This window comes from Hyperoodon ampullatus (genome assembly GCF_949752795.1).
Source record: "Hyperoodon ampullatus genome assembly, chromosome: 2".
Classification (NCBI taxonomy): domain Eukaryota; kingdom Metazoa; phylum Chordata; class Mammalia; order Artiodactyla; family Ziphiidae; genus Hyperoodon; species Hyperoodon ampullatus.
In genome coordinates this window covers 52,800,979-52,816,318 of record NC_136915.1, presented here as the reverse complement: position 1 = coordinate 52,816,318, position 15,340 = coordinate 52,800,979, and positions in this window count along the sequence as shown.

Here is a 15,340-nt window from a genome sequence, read left to right as displayed (position 1 = left end):
TTCAGCATGGATTTAAGTGACACAGCAATTCTTCTGTGGGCCTCTCTCATTAAATATCTTGGGAAATGGAATTATATTAAGAAGAGGAGCACATTTGCTTGCATGAAATTTTATCACAAAACGTGTTATTTCCACAGCATGGGATAAGGTTATCATTAGTAGGATGTTCTTTCGTGTATTCTCTCTGTTTCTGAGGCATCTAAACCACATGGTCCTTGTGTTGCCCAAACTGAGTTGATAGGGCAGGTAATCGAACACGAGGGGAGCAATTTCTTTGCCTCTAAATCCAAATGTAGCATCTTGGAAGAATGAGTCTGTTAGATATTGTTTGACTGCCTTATCTTCCCACACTCCTGAATATTGATCTCCTAAAAAGCAATAGCTAACATGATGATGATGATAGTCACAACAAAAATAATTACAATCTATTTTTTTTTTTTTTTTTTTTTTTTGCGGTACGTAGGCCTCTCACTGTTGTGGCCTCTCCTGTTGCGGAACACAGGCTCCGGACGCAACAGGCTCAGCGGCCATGGCTCACGGGCCCAGCTGCTCCGCGGCATGTGGGATCTTCCCGGACTGGGGCACAAACCTGAGTCCCCTGCATCGGCAGGTGGACTCCCAAGCACTGCGCCACCAGGGAAGCCCAATAATTACAATCTTAATGATGGCTGATGTTTATTCTGTGTATAACATGTGTCAAGGCACTGTTCTCAATGGTTTATACAAATTACATAATTTAATCCTAATAGCAATCCACGATGCAGGTATTATCATTTGTCCCACTTTGCAGATGAACAGATTAGGCAATTTGCCTGAGGTCACACTGATGAGAAGCTGCAGAGGAGGGATTAGATATAGGCATTCTCATTCTAGAAAGTATGTTCTTAAACTAAACTGTCTCTATACTTACATGTACGTTCAGTTATCAACTACTTGAAGTCACTGTTGAGTAGGTGTGTTGAACCCCACTCTAATAAGAGAAGATATAGAAAAGGCCATGAAAATTTTGGTTGAATGTGTTTATTTGGAACTTGTGTTTCTTAGGTTTGTCAATAGTGGTGTATTACATATCTTTTGCACTTTATAATTTTCAGAGAAACTTTTCCACCTGCTGATTTATTTTATCCCCAAAACAACCCTGTGAACCATGTGAGGATGATATTATTGTTCTAAAGATGATGAAGGTGACAACCAGAGAGATTAAGGGGCTTTCTAAAGGCCACATAGATTATTAGAGGAAGATTTGGGATTATCTATAATAATGATAGTAATAATAAACCATTTACTAAATATTTACTGTATGCAAAGCACCATGCTAATCACATCAACGTCATTAACTCATTTAACCCTCAACAATCAAAGATGTGAAATGACATGGCCAAGTTTCACCCCTAAGACATGACAGAGCCAGGAATCAAGCCTAGGTTGAGGCTCTCAGCTCTTAATTTAAGTCTCCACTTCTCTAATGAGTTTTCTTTAAAGGACATTCTATCTACTTTTAAATACCTTTCTGTATGTGCAAAATATTAATTATGATAATAATAATTAAGACTATGTCAGTGCTCGCTGTGGAGGGCACTGTACCATCCATTTGTTCATTGAATGAAGTTTTGACTTACCACCTACCATGTGCCAGGTACTGTTCTGGGTACAAGAAAACATATATGAGCAAAGCATTATCCTTCATGGAGCTTACAGTCTTTTTGGAGAAACAGAAAGTAATCAAATAATCACATACATTTATGACTATAAACAGTGCCCTGCTGGAAAGTCTGGAGTCTTCTGAGAGTCCATCAGTAGAGTTCTCTGACACTCTATGGGGACAGGGATAGCTTCCTGACAAAGCCATGTTTGTATTGAGAGTGGTAGGTATGGCAATGTTAACTATAAGAGAATGTGTTCTAGGGAAAGGAGAAGACTCTTTGTAGGATCTGATATTTTGAGGATTTTGAGGAACTAAAAGAAGGTTAACCAACTAGCTGGAGTATGTTTAGGGAGAAGAATGGCCCCAGACACACTTGGAGAGGCAATGCCATGCAGTCCTTATTAAGGACTTTCCCTTTATCTAAGAGAAAGGGTAATCCATTGAAATCACAGATTACTTGTGTTTGAAAAGATCCTGTCACCTTAAGTGTTAAGAATAAATTACAAGGGGCAAACATGCACACAATAAGACCAGTTAGGAGGCTTCTGTGGCAATATGGGCTAGACAAGGTGGTAGCTTGGACTGCAGGAGGGTGGTGGGGATGGATTTAGAAACTATTTAGGCGGCAAATTCAACGGGATTTACTTTGTGTTAGATACATGGAGTAAACAAGAAGAAGGTGTTAGAATGCCTCCCAGGTTTCTGGCTTGTGCAAAATGCCTTGTTTCATTTAATGCTCACAACAGCACTATGATGATTATACTTCCAAGTTTCAGGAACCTGATTCAGAATTTTTTAGTCACTGTCCATAGTCATACCATCCATCCAAAGCAGAGCCAAGATTCACTCAGGTCCATCTGAATCTGAAATCTGTGCTCTTGACTGCTATGTTACACTGGGGGATGGTAGAACCACAGGACCCATTATAGGAAAGGGAACCTTAAAAACAGCAGTTAAGTATGGAAGTTAGTGGGCATCACTCAACTTTGAAAATATGCACATCCTTAAAGCCTAAGCTCCCGTGAAGTCCATGCATGTTTTCAGCTGGTGCTACTTCTATTTTCATGACATCAATGGGAACAGGAGTAATATCTTTAGTATGTATGATTTTGTTAAACATCATTTTTATAAATAAAAAATACATGTTCATTATAGAAAAATAAAAAAAATACAAACAGAAAGAAAAACAATGAAAATCTCCTATAATTCTCAGAGTGGGTAGAAAATGCTTGCTTTTAATTAAACAATGCCATACACTATGATTAACCACCACAGGTATTTAGTAGAAAGATCTCTAGAGACCCCAGTTCTCAATCCAGACTTTCTGATGATTTTGACCTCTGGGGTACTTTAGACTGTGGGGCTTCCCCTTCTCCTTTGTAAAATGGAGTGAAACTATCTCGCCACTTAATGATCACAGTCTTTTTTTGAGCCTGAGTGTGGCAGTGCTGGGTGAATTGGTGTCACTACAGTGCAGGACTATTCAACGATTTAACTGGCTTCTTCACTTCTACTCTGTTTCCTCATTGGTGGAGTGGAGGTAATGATACTGGTGTCACAGGAGGTTTTGAGGATTAGCTCACACGTGTGCAGAGTGCTTGCTGGGCCCAGTCCCTGGGCATGGCAAGCAGTGAACACACGGCAGTGAAAAATCTCCACAAAACCATGGTCAGGCAGCAGTGCTGAATGATGGCCCGTGCTCGGGGTCAGGGGCAGCAGAGTCAGGGAAGTCCCAGTAGTCGTAACTGCTCTCACTCCGCTAGCTGCTGGCTGAGCTGCACAGAAGCCCTTTCTTGGGGGTACTTGCCACAGGCTTTTTATCTCTTTTACTGGAGATAAAAAGAACTGTAAGACCTAGACTTCATTCTTAAGGAACAAGCCACATAGTGCATCTTGATAGTAAACAGAAAAATGCCAACACAATTTCATCAATGTCCTAATACTATGAGCAATGGGCTGTGGGACGAGGAGAGGGTGGAGAAGTGACTCATTGTGCCTCTGGGGACCTGGGAAGGCCTCATTTGTCCTGGACCTGGCAGGAGGGTAGAATTTGCTGGGTAGAGAAAAAGGGCATGAAAACCCTCTTGTGTGCTAGTGAAGAATCCTTTTCTGGAACACCCATGAGAGCCTACAGATGCCAAGGCCACTCTGAGAAATCTGGGGCTAGAGCAGAGGGAATTGGGGTGAGCAGGTGAGGCTCAGCAAGCACGTCTAGTGCAACCACCTAGCTCCCATCTCTGCATCCGCTCCACATCCTCCCATATCTCCTAGCTCCCCTTTCTGCTAACTGCCTTTCCTACTTGAGGGCCCCTCCCCCTATTTTGGATACTTACAGGGTCCTCTGCTTCCCCTCCTCCATCCACAAAAGCCTGCCAGGAGAAAAGAATCAGATGTGAATGGCTGAACCTGCAGTGTAGTTTATGTGGTTTACGTTGCTGCGATCTTTTCCCAGGGGTATTTGCCTTTAAGTTCCTTGCTTTTTGTGGAATGAAACACTTTGATGCTGGAATCCCACTCTATCTTCTGATCCACAGTCTGTGCTCAATCACTTAGGTCCCTGGATAGCGGATGCGTTTTGTTTGGTTAGTGTAGTGTCGTTTTCACTGTTGTTTAGTGGTAAATAGGTATCACTCTCCAGTTTCTCACAGACACCAACATCCCCTACTAATTTATTACATACTCATTGTCTTACTCTTGGCTGACCCGCCTGGTCTGAAGATATTTGTGTATGTGGCCCCCTGTATGAAGCTTTGTTAGTTCTTGACTTTTTAATTGAGAAATTACATCAGCCCCTCCTATAGTAATTTCCCCCTCAGTTCTTTCCTTTCTTAGGAAGTTCTACCGACAATGCTGTATCGATTTGTACCCCAGGGTTGGGCAATGAATTACAATTGCATCAGGATTCTTTCCTAGTGAAGAGTCCAGACTTTAGCACCTGTTACTAAGTTGTTTCTCACACGCTTACAAAAATGAGAATCGAGGCTGCTGTTTTTCTTAAAATAAAACACAACAGAAAAATTTATCATGATTTTAATTGATTCTTAAATGAACGGGTGAGATCAATTATTTAGCCCACAAAGTTTAGCTTTTCAACATGTGAAGGGAGCTTATCAAACCCAGCTGCTAAGGCATTTCATCAGCAGACTACAGTCATGGGTCTCGGGGGGAGAGGGTGGCTGAGGATGATTTGGGGATGGGGGGAGGCGGACGGGGCCATCCCAAGAAGAGTGTTCTCAACCTTCGATGAGTATGGACTTTGTCTACACCTAGGTCACGTGTGGAGATGGTGCGTCTACTGAGGAGAGAAGCATCAGCTGCATTCATTGAATGTCTGATTCAGCTCACAAGCGCTGACTCTCTGTTATGACACCCCCACCAACCCTCCGGGGCGCTGCGACCTGGTAGAGGGCTGCTCTGACCAGGATCATGCTTCCCCACCTCTGACCTGGTCATTATTCCCTATTATCATCCATTTCAAACAGTCAGCAGGGCAATAGCATGTGTGCATCAAGGATCACAAAAGAAACTTGGATTATGAGGAATAGAAAAATCTGCCCAACATGTGGCACCATTAAAGAGCTCTGGCTGAGACGTATTGTTTGTAGTCAGCAGTTGTCTGGAAAATAGATGTTTACTTACAGGGAGTGTATTAAGATCTTTACCATTAGGCAATATATATCCTGCATTGTACCTTCTCTTACAGAAAACTATGGTGGAATAAACATTTAATTAGCGATTCTTGTGTTAAGGAAAAATATTAAACAGCAATACTGATCTATGTTGGTGTTTCTGCTTATTAAAGACAGAGAGAGAAAGAGAGAGAGAGAGAGAGAGAGAGAGAGAGAGAGAGAGAGAGAGAGAGAGAGAAGCACCAGGAACATTTCTTTGGAAGGATGGCTTTTTTAAAATGGTACGTTCCATTTAAAACTGCAAGTGAAATATTCGCTAAATATAGATTACATTACTTAGAGAAAAAAATGTCCCTAATATTCAGCAAGAACTTAAACACACTGGGTTTCCCTGAGCCATCCATCTTCCGATGAAAAGGTGTATTTTAATAAGACTAAGTGTATTCGTTGCATCAGACTCTCATGTCTCTCATGAGTTTCTTTAGTCTGTGATGATACAAAATATTTCTGTTGCATAATAGGAAATTTTTTTTGCACAACTCTTTCAAAACAGGGACTGAGCATCATAAGACCCGTGTCCTATCTTGTTTTTGACACATTGTAATTTCTCTGCCTCTGTTTTCTTAGCAAACAGACTTGTGCCTCCCCAATACCATCGAACAAATGGATGGATGATCCTAATCCTGTAAAGTTCTGAATTCCATTACCTTCTAGTGCTAAAAGAATTGACTTGTTTATGACAAGTTTGGTCCAAGATGAAGCTAGAGGGCGTGCAGTCTGAGCAGCTCATTCTAGGTGTGTGCCCATCCTTGGGCAGTGTGCCACCTTTCCTAAGTCTTGATTCCCTTGTAAGTAAAGTGGGGGCAATAGCACTTCATAATTTGTGGTGAGGATTAAATGAAAAAAATATACGTAAAGCACCTAGGACAGATTCTAGCAGACAGTTTGTACTCAATCAATGCTAGCTGTTAGGATGAAATTTTCAGTTAGGTAAGAGAGGTTGGCCTAGAGCCTTTAAAACTTGAATGATGGCATCTGGCAGAAGCAACAGCTGATTCTCTTCCCTGCTCTGCCCCAGGCTCTCAGTAGGGGCTCAGTACATATTTGGTCAATGAATGAAGGACCACCAGAACAAGCTCCTAAATTTTAACTCCCAGACCTACCAGTCTAACTGACCAACTCATTTGACCAGATCACATATTCCACAGTTTTACATCTATTTTTCTCTGTAGAACCCACCATTTCAATCAGAAGCAGGAAAAACTGTTAGATATTATTCTGGAGCTTTCTTAAGCCAAATCAACAAATATTTATTGAGGGCAAGACAAGTGAGCAGAGTGGAGTCAGGAAAAAGAATTCTCAGCATGGTTTCTAGAACACAGCTCTGCAAATATAAATGACATGGTCAAAATCGAGGCCAGTGGTTTATTCTTATTTATTTTCAAATTTAAATGATCCAATGGCATGAGATGCATCCTAACCCTCTTGCCCTGATTTGCTGTTTCATTCCCTACCAAACACTCATTTCACAATATAAGATCACCTGGAACATTCAGACCTGCTGTCCCAGTAAGAGAGAGTCCTTTCTCAGTTGGTGCCAAGGGGATCTCAAAACGGGAAGCCTCTTAGATTAACTCTCTCAATATCCTTCTCTACTCACTCAATAATATGGGTGTTGGGAATTTGGAGCAGAACTAAGGAGAGATGAACTGCATAAGGGACCACCAACTATTTTCCACTTCCAAAATAGTACATCTTGCTTTCCTTATAGTACCTCCTTATTTGCTTGGCTTCACCGAACTGTTTTAATGAGAAAGTTTCAAGAATATCCTGGGATTATAGTCTTTGAATGAACTTTCATACCCATAGTATAAGCCCCTTTGGTTTAAAACTATCCCACTTAAAGGCATCTACTTATAACTACCAGCTGCTGGCACTTTTCTCTTCATACTCATGAATGCACACACAGACACATATAGTACACACATGTACACACACACATACGTGCACACACACTCCCTCATATGCACTGTATATATGTAAACATCCAGAAGGAACAATGCATTGTAAAAATTGTCCTGTTGAGTTTGTAATCCAGTGAGAGTTACTGACTGCTGATAAGTAAAGGAAGTTCAACCAGACAGTTTAATCCTCCAATTTCCTGTCTTCTAATCAGCCCCTGATTCTTTTGGTTTTAAATTAGAAACATTCCTGACGATATTTGGGACAGGTGAAGGAAAATCAACTAGAAAATAAGTAAGGACAAAGCACTTATTTTACTGTTTAAAGTTCATAGGAGAAATATGAGCATAATAACAGGAAATCAAGATTTTAAAAAAGATAGTAGAAGTACATAGGCCAGCTTAAGTAACCAGTCACATTTCTGGATGAAGTACATTTGGATCATAATTTGATTTAAAGAAAAAAATAAGAACATAGCTTAATGTATCCGTTTCTCCCTAAGTATAGTAAACGGTACTTTGAAAAATGTATAAGACTAACCAAAAAGGAAATGGTAAGGATAATTTCTTAATGTATGTAGGAGAAAAAAATTCTACTTCATTCAATTGATAATACTGTGAGAAAATAATGTTTGGCGTGTACAGAAACCCTTGACGTTAATGCATATTCTTAGATATTAATAGAGTCGCACATATTTATAATGGTGGATAAAAATAAGACAATCGTGCATTTAAAAATAAGCTCACATAGAGTGTGTAAATGCTTGAAATAGCACGTGTGTACATCTGTTAATCTGTTAATCATGGACACTTTCTTTTGAAAAAATACTGGATGCTGAGAATATGATAAGATTTATTATTTACTGAATTCCCTCATTTTAATTCTTTTCATTTATAGCCATTGTAGTGAATTCCAAGTTATTTTAATCATCATCATGAAAGACCTAGAACAGATGCAGAGAAAAATTTTCATTAGGCAATGTCTTCTGAGGAATATAGAAGCCAATAACTAACAAAAGTTGTTCCATTGAGAATTAACATTTAAAAAATTGAAATGATAAATACAACTGAAGATGTGAATCCAAGCAAATAACAGCAAAAGATTTGCACAAAATACGAGTTCTTCTCCCTTTTCTATAAATCCTCTTTAGATTAATTCTTATGTTTTTCAGTAATTCTGGTCCCTCTGATAACCCTCTCCCATGTCCCCTTCTTGTCACTTCACCAAGTGTTTACCATGTGCATGCTTCTCTTTGGGGTTGCAGGATGCTGCCCATGGTTCCACATGGTGAATATATGTGGGGAAGGAGCCCAGACCTGAGCTAGAGGGCCCAGGTGATTCCTGGTTCAATGAAACTAGGTAAGTCACTCAGCCTCTTTGAAATTCCCATTTCCCACTTCCTTATAGTAAAGCCCTTCTTCCTTACACTGTTACACTGTTGTGTAAATGTTCCCCTTCAGCATTTCCTTGTTACTTGGAGTTTACCCCCATGTATCTGTCTGAATTCCTTTCCAGATATAAATTCCTTTGACGCCTGTCCAAATAAATAAGGGAACTGTCTTATTTACCTTGTATTTCTCACAGCACCTAGAAAGGGCTCTCTACATCGTGGGTACTCATATTTGTTAAATTAGAGTCACATGTATAAAAGCACAATATAAGTCCTTCGTAAAAGCAAAAAAAAAAAAAAAAAAAGAGTTCTTGTGTCTGCAGCGGTTAGGGCTGCCAATCATTTGGGAAGTAGGCTGGAGTTGACAGTTTTTTTAAATTGTTGAACACAGTAAGACAGTATTTCATAGAAGTACCTTGCTAATTTATCTATATCTATATCTGTCTATATATGCATACATGTATTTTTTAAAGACATTTATGTTATAAGGCATAGCATGTCCTTCCTGACCAAGTATTTTCCTGGCATACAAAGTCTAAGCTGTAAAAATTTGGATTAAGTGATGGATAGTTTTTGACTGAAAAATTGTATGGCAATTTCTAAAGAGAATGCTTCCAAAATAAGTGTTTGGGGACATAGCATGGGGTGAGGGAGTTGCAGGATGATTTAATAACCTTTATTTCATAGTCACTACGAGTTTTTAAATTTGATTGCAGAAGCAAGACATATTTTGTAATTCACATAAAAATAGTCCCATAATATCTTGTTATCAGCAAATCATTAGGAAGAGGAGATTTATTCTGCCTTTATTTTAATGCCATGTGTGTAGAATGAAGGTAATTCCACTGGGTAGAATTATATTTTGAAGCATATACAGACATTCAGGGCACTTCCATGTCATTTGGAGTGAAGGAAAATTTCACAAGGGTTTTCCTTAGTTTTATGCCGGAAGGTTTCAAATAGAGATGTCACAACATAGCTAGATTAAGTTGATACGTAATATTTATTTCTTGATTTGCATGATTAAAGCATTAGAGAAGTGGCTCAGATATCAAAAGATTTCTCATAAGTGGCAGCGCCAAAGGTAATTACTGTTAAAATGTACATGCTCGAACCCTGGTCGTTTGTTAACTTCTAAGTTGCTTACAACTTCTTGGATTGGAATAAAAGTTTTTATTTGACTTTTGCATATCAAGACCACTTTCTTGATCCATTTTGATATCAAAAGTGTATTTAGCATTTCTTATATGCTATGTCCTTCAAGACAAAATTAGCTTCAGCAAAAAAAAAAAAAAAAGCGATGGAAGATAGAGAAGGCCCTTCTAAGTATTTCTCATTTTAAAACACTTGTTTCTTAAGCAAAACTAGCTTTTTAAAGACAAAGCTAAAATTTATACTTAAAAAAGCCCCTGATTAATTTAGTTAACTGCCCTCCAATTAGTTATCAAAAAGTGCAGCTAAAGCCCTACTGTAAGCCTGGGTGCATTATGAGGCTGCGGGGGGGAGGATGCAGAGGGAAAGAGGAGAGAGAGGAAAGGGAGAGAGGTTGTTATTCTCAGTCTTTGATTAACCGGTTTCTTTCATTCTAGTGGGGTCTTTATTATTTAGAAAAATAAAAATGATCCGGGGATCTCTCCATTCTCACCCCAAAATTTGGAGTAGGTAATGGCTGTCTACAACCTGGTCCAACATATGCCTGCAAACTAAAACAAACAAACTCATTTGCCATACAAATTGTTTACGATTCATTAAAAAGCAAAATTGCATATCCCGGTACTGGCAGCTGAGGCCGAGGCGGAGGGGGCATTCACTGAGTTGTCTTTGTATGCTGGGAGGACCAAGCCGGAGGTTCCCACTATGCAGCCCGGGAGTCTGTGCAGCCAGATGACGCATGAGGTAATTTTAAAGCTTTATTTGCCTTTAGTGTGAAACTCAGATCTTGTACTGTTCTTTGGTTAAAGAAGCATATCAGCTAGGGGCAAGTCTAAAATTTTTTTTTTTTTGAGTTGGGGAAAATTGTTTGGGGCAGTGAGGGGGGTGTGGAGGGAGAGGAAGTGAATGCTATTCAAGGAAAGACAAGAGCTAAGAGAAAATGCAAAATTTGTCTTAATTTTAATTAATCCTCTCCCCCTTCACCAAAGTCCTCAATTTCCCATAAATAATGGGAAGTTTACATTAGAATTATTTGTAACTGGCAGATCTAAAATGCTGTGGTCTGTGGTCACCTCTGAGGGAAATAAAAAAATCGATTTATTCTGTATGGTAACTTCTACAACTTCTTTAAAGAGCACTCTGATTTCTCACCCCTTTACAAAGCGAAGATCTAGAAGTACTGAAGTGGAGAAACTTCCTGTAGTATACAGCCTAAACAGCAGCATGTGAGCTTACAGCATTGTTTATATTTAGACAACTGCATTGCTAAATGTTTCCACCACTTTTATATTTTATATTCCCGGCGGTAAAACATCTGCAAAATAATGCTAAATGAAAAGCAACTTCCAAGTAAACTTTACATAAAAGAAATGACAGTTTTCCAAGTTACAAAAAAGAGGAGCATTTGGTGATCTTTGCAAGAAAGAACAAAAAAGACACAATTTGCTATAAAAAGTAACAGTCTATAAAATCTATGAACTCTTGAAATACAAGGAAATAGAATGTCACCCAGAAAATGACATCAGCGCGCAGTTTTTTAAAAAAACTTACAACTTAGCTTAGAAAATAATAGCTAAACCAATCAGTATATTCATTTCTAGTGTTTAACAAACTGTATAAGGCAAAAGCAATAGACAACATCACCACATACAAGCAAACCTTGTTCTTGCTGGCAGAAACTCTTATGGGAAAATAAGTGCCCTGAATAAAAGTTCAGGATCGAAGTGAATAGTCTGCTGCTAGTCTAATTAACCAAAAGCTGCAAGTAACATTGTCCTGAAATCATTGGTAAAGTTTCTAAAGTCTAGTTAAGAAATTGCAAGTTCAAACACACATGTACACACATACCCACAACCACCTTAACTCAAGAGTCCTTAGGATGGACATCCTGCACCCCAAGAAGCAGCCGAATAGAATCCTCAGAAGTTCACTTTTAATAGTCTCTCAGTCCTCAGAATTCCTAAAACATGTCAAAATGATACCACCACTGGTCCAGGAAGGGGAAAAGAGAACTCTTCCCGCAGTTCATACAATGAAACCGACATGTCCCGTCTTGTAATTCCATTCGCCAGCCTCCCCCTTCAACACCACTCTCTCTCTCTCTCTCTCTCTCTCTCTCTCTCTCTCTCTCTTTTTTTTTTCTTAAACTGATATCTATGTGAAATGAGCTGAAGTTCACGGTCCAGTTAGGAACGGATAATACATTCATTGTCCTGGCAGCAAACTTTTTTTTCACTCCCTGGAAGAATTCACGCTTGCCGCAAGAATAATAATTACGGAAAACTAGAAATGCACTGCTAATGAATTAATCCTTAACGGACACCACCCTAACAAGGGCGGTAATGATTTGAGGACTCTCTTCCTCACAGGACTTGCATCTCCTGTGACAATAAGCTATTGTGCATCCTCCCAACTTGCTCTACCTCTTATAGATCCAGGATGTCAAAGGTTGTCTGGCCTGGTTGACCGTGACATGTGAGTTAACTCATTCTGCGGCCGCAGTGTGGAACTTTACTTAAACTTTATTTGTACCCAGAATATTGAAAAGATAGTGTGTGTGGGGAGACTGAAGACCTGCTCTGACATAAACAAATGGGGGAACGTTAGATGAGAGCTGTGGGTTCCCGGATGGAAAACAGGGAGTGGGGACTCAGAGTTCTCCCACAGGTGACTTCAGGCAATCCAATTAATGGGGCAAAACTGGAATTCTCCCAGGGTTTGCTTCTCCCCAGCATCCAACATGCGTCCTCAGAAAATACCACAGTCAAGGAAAAACCATGCATCCCATAGTCCCTGAAAACAATAGTAAAGGGGATGTAAAGCTAGAGAGAAGGAGTAAAACCTGAGGGCCAGGACAAATGTCTCATTTTTTTACTCCAAGATTGGCTTGGCTAAAATTCCCACCTCTACCTTAAAACTTCTGATACGCTTTTAAAAAAAATTACAAAACAGAAAACAAAAAAACAACACCTCCCATACACTGTCCCATGGAAAACCAGGACAAGCATTCCTGGGAACTCAAGTCGCAGAGTGGCAGAGAGAGGATGGCAAGAGGAAGCAGTGTGAGGCTGCCTCACTGAAGAGTGTGAAAAAAATCAAATGTGAATTTGATGAATGTGAGGTCTGGGACATTTTGTCAAAGAGGGAGGGAAAATAGAAAAGGGAAAAAAAAAAAAGCAGCCCCGGCTGCCAACTCACCATCCACCAAGTTCTGGCCGAGATGTCGTAGCAGAGCTGCCATTTGATGGAGCCGTCGGAAGCTTTCCCTGCCATTACGCTGTCAGCAAGCTTCATCTGATGCTAACTCACGGGAGATAAGACACCTAATTGAGAAAACATTTGCAGTGGCATGTGGGGCAACATGTAGTCCGGTCCATACCATATGGAATCATGGGTAAAAAAAAAAATCTCCTTGACAATGAACCAATCTCTCACAGACCCAGTGGCAAGGTGAAGTGGAGATGAAAAGTCTTCTGCTCCTAGCACTGTCTTCTCTCTCCTTTTTAAAAAACAAGAACCCACTGCTACACATCAAAGAGAGGCGGTTAAAATTAGGGCTTCATCACTCAGATGATTTTGGTCTGCAAGGTTTTTCCTTTCCTTCCAACAACCAATCCCCCCTCTTTTTTTTTTTTTTTTTTTTTTTTTAAGGAGAATAAAGAGATTTAATAGGACAAAGGCAGGTAGTGGACTGCGGAGGGAGATCGCCACAGGCTATTAGCCTAAAATTTCTGCTTGACAGATGGAACTGCTTAGAGACTATCATGCGATGTTTTGGGCTTTTTTTTTTCTTTCTACCCCCCTTCTTCGACTTTAAGTCTGATTCAGTATCTGTTTTTCACAGCCACTTTTCTCAGGAACGTGAGCTGTGCATTTTAAAAAGTGTTTAGTTCAGTTTTCTTGTCTTACACATCTCGTTGGAAGCAAAGTGAAAAGTCTAAAACTAAATCTGGGAACAGCTGAACAGGTTTTCCAAGGAGTAAAAAAAAATCTGGGGAAAAAATATTTCTCCTTCCTTACCTTATTTTAAAAAAATGATTCGTTAGTTGATTTGGTTGTGAAGGAACGTAAATATGTGAGGACAGCGTTCAAGTCCCTTGATTTTTGGTTTGGCTGGTGTTGTATTTACATGTGTGTTTTTCTGGGAGGGAATACATTACTGGTTTCACAAGTTCTCATCTAGGCTAGGTGCCGTCTCTATCTTTTGGTGTACCTTTTTTTTGAAAAAAAATTAATTCTGGGCTTTTCCATTGTTTGTTAATAAAGTGATCAGTCATTATCAATCCAGTTTAACACAATTCAGGCTAAACTTAACATGATGACTTCCTTATTCAGGGAAAATCACTTCTGATTTCCTTACTGTAACCAAGCCATTTTCTTCACAGGGGTTTTTAACCACACATCCTTTCTTTAGCAGGAAAAATAAACCACAACATGGACCTACCAATAAGAATGGCTGTAAATATAATTTTATTTAAATTTAACTGAGAAGTCTAAGCAACTGCTGAATTTCAAGTCATTTGACTTCAGGACTAAGAGGGGAGAAAGAAGTAGGGAAGATGTCTTATATTTGTTATATTTTATTCTTGCTAACTGTGTGAAATTAGGAACTGCAGAAATACCTTTATAAGAGTACTGTACCAAACACATCCCAATTTTTTTTTCCAGAATATAAATGATACCTTGATCTCCAAGAACCTAGCAGTGATATTACAATTCTTTACACAGCACGTCTCCTATATAGGCACTCTGGAGCATGGTAGAATTTATCTCCGGTATTTTTCAGGTCAACTGAACTGTGATTATTTAAAAAGTTGTGCATTGACAGCCCAACTATCCAGTGGAGTTTTTTCTAGTCACATTTTCGAGTGAATAATATTTAGATGAACTTATTCAGAACACATTATAAGTTCCTAAGAGGTGAAATTTGGCGACTTTTGCTTTCCTATTTCTGAGCTCTTCCTTAGTTGGTGTTATTTTAACCATTTAGCATCAGGGAAGTGGCTATTTTGACAAAAATAATTCCAGCAAAGCAAATTTTATCCAGTTGCACCTGAAATGTTTTATCATTAAAAGCACAATCCACAGACTGCTTCTACAGAATGAAACACAAATGCAATAAATCAGGCATTTTTTTTCCTTCTCATCTCTCATTTAATGGGATTTCTTCTAATAATATGGGGGTAGGAGGTGGTATCGGGAATGATCATAAATACGGACACTGTCATTACTCTTTAGAAGCATCTCTTTGTAGTCTTTATTAGTTTGGCGTCACCTCTCTATTCAGAAAAACAGTCGATAGCACAGGAAATGCTAAGCTACCTTTGGTCTCCACAGGCAAACGGACCTTGCCCTGCGCTTGCTGGTCAAAACAGTTGTTGCCTTGTGTAACTGCAGCGCCATTAAAATGACCTAGTCTTCAGCTTACCATATAGAGAAAGAAAGAGGAAAAAGTGGAAAATCCTATATAAATGTAAAATAGCATAAACCAGAAACAAAAGGGAAAAGGGAAAAAGAAAAACGAAGTAGCGTTCTGTCTTTGTATCAACCTCTTGTTCCATC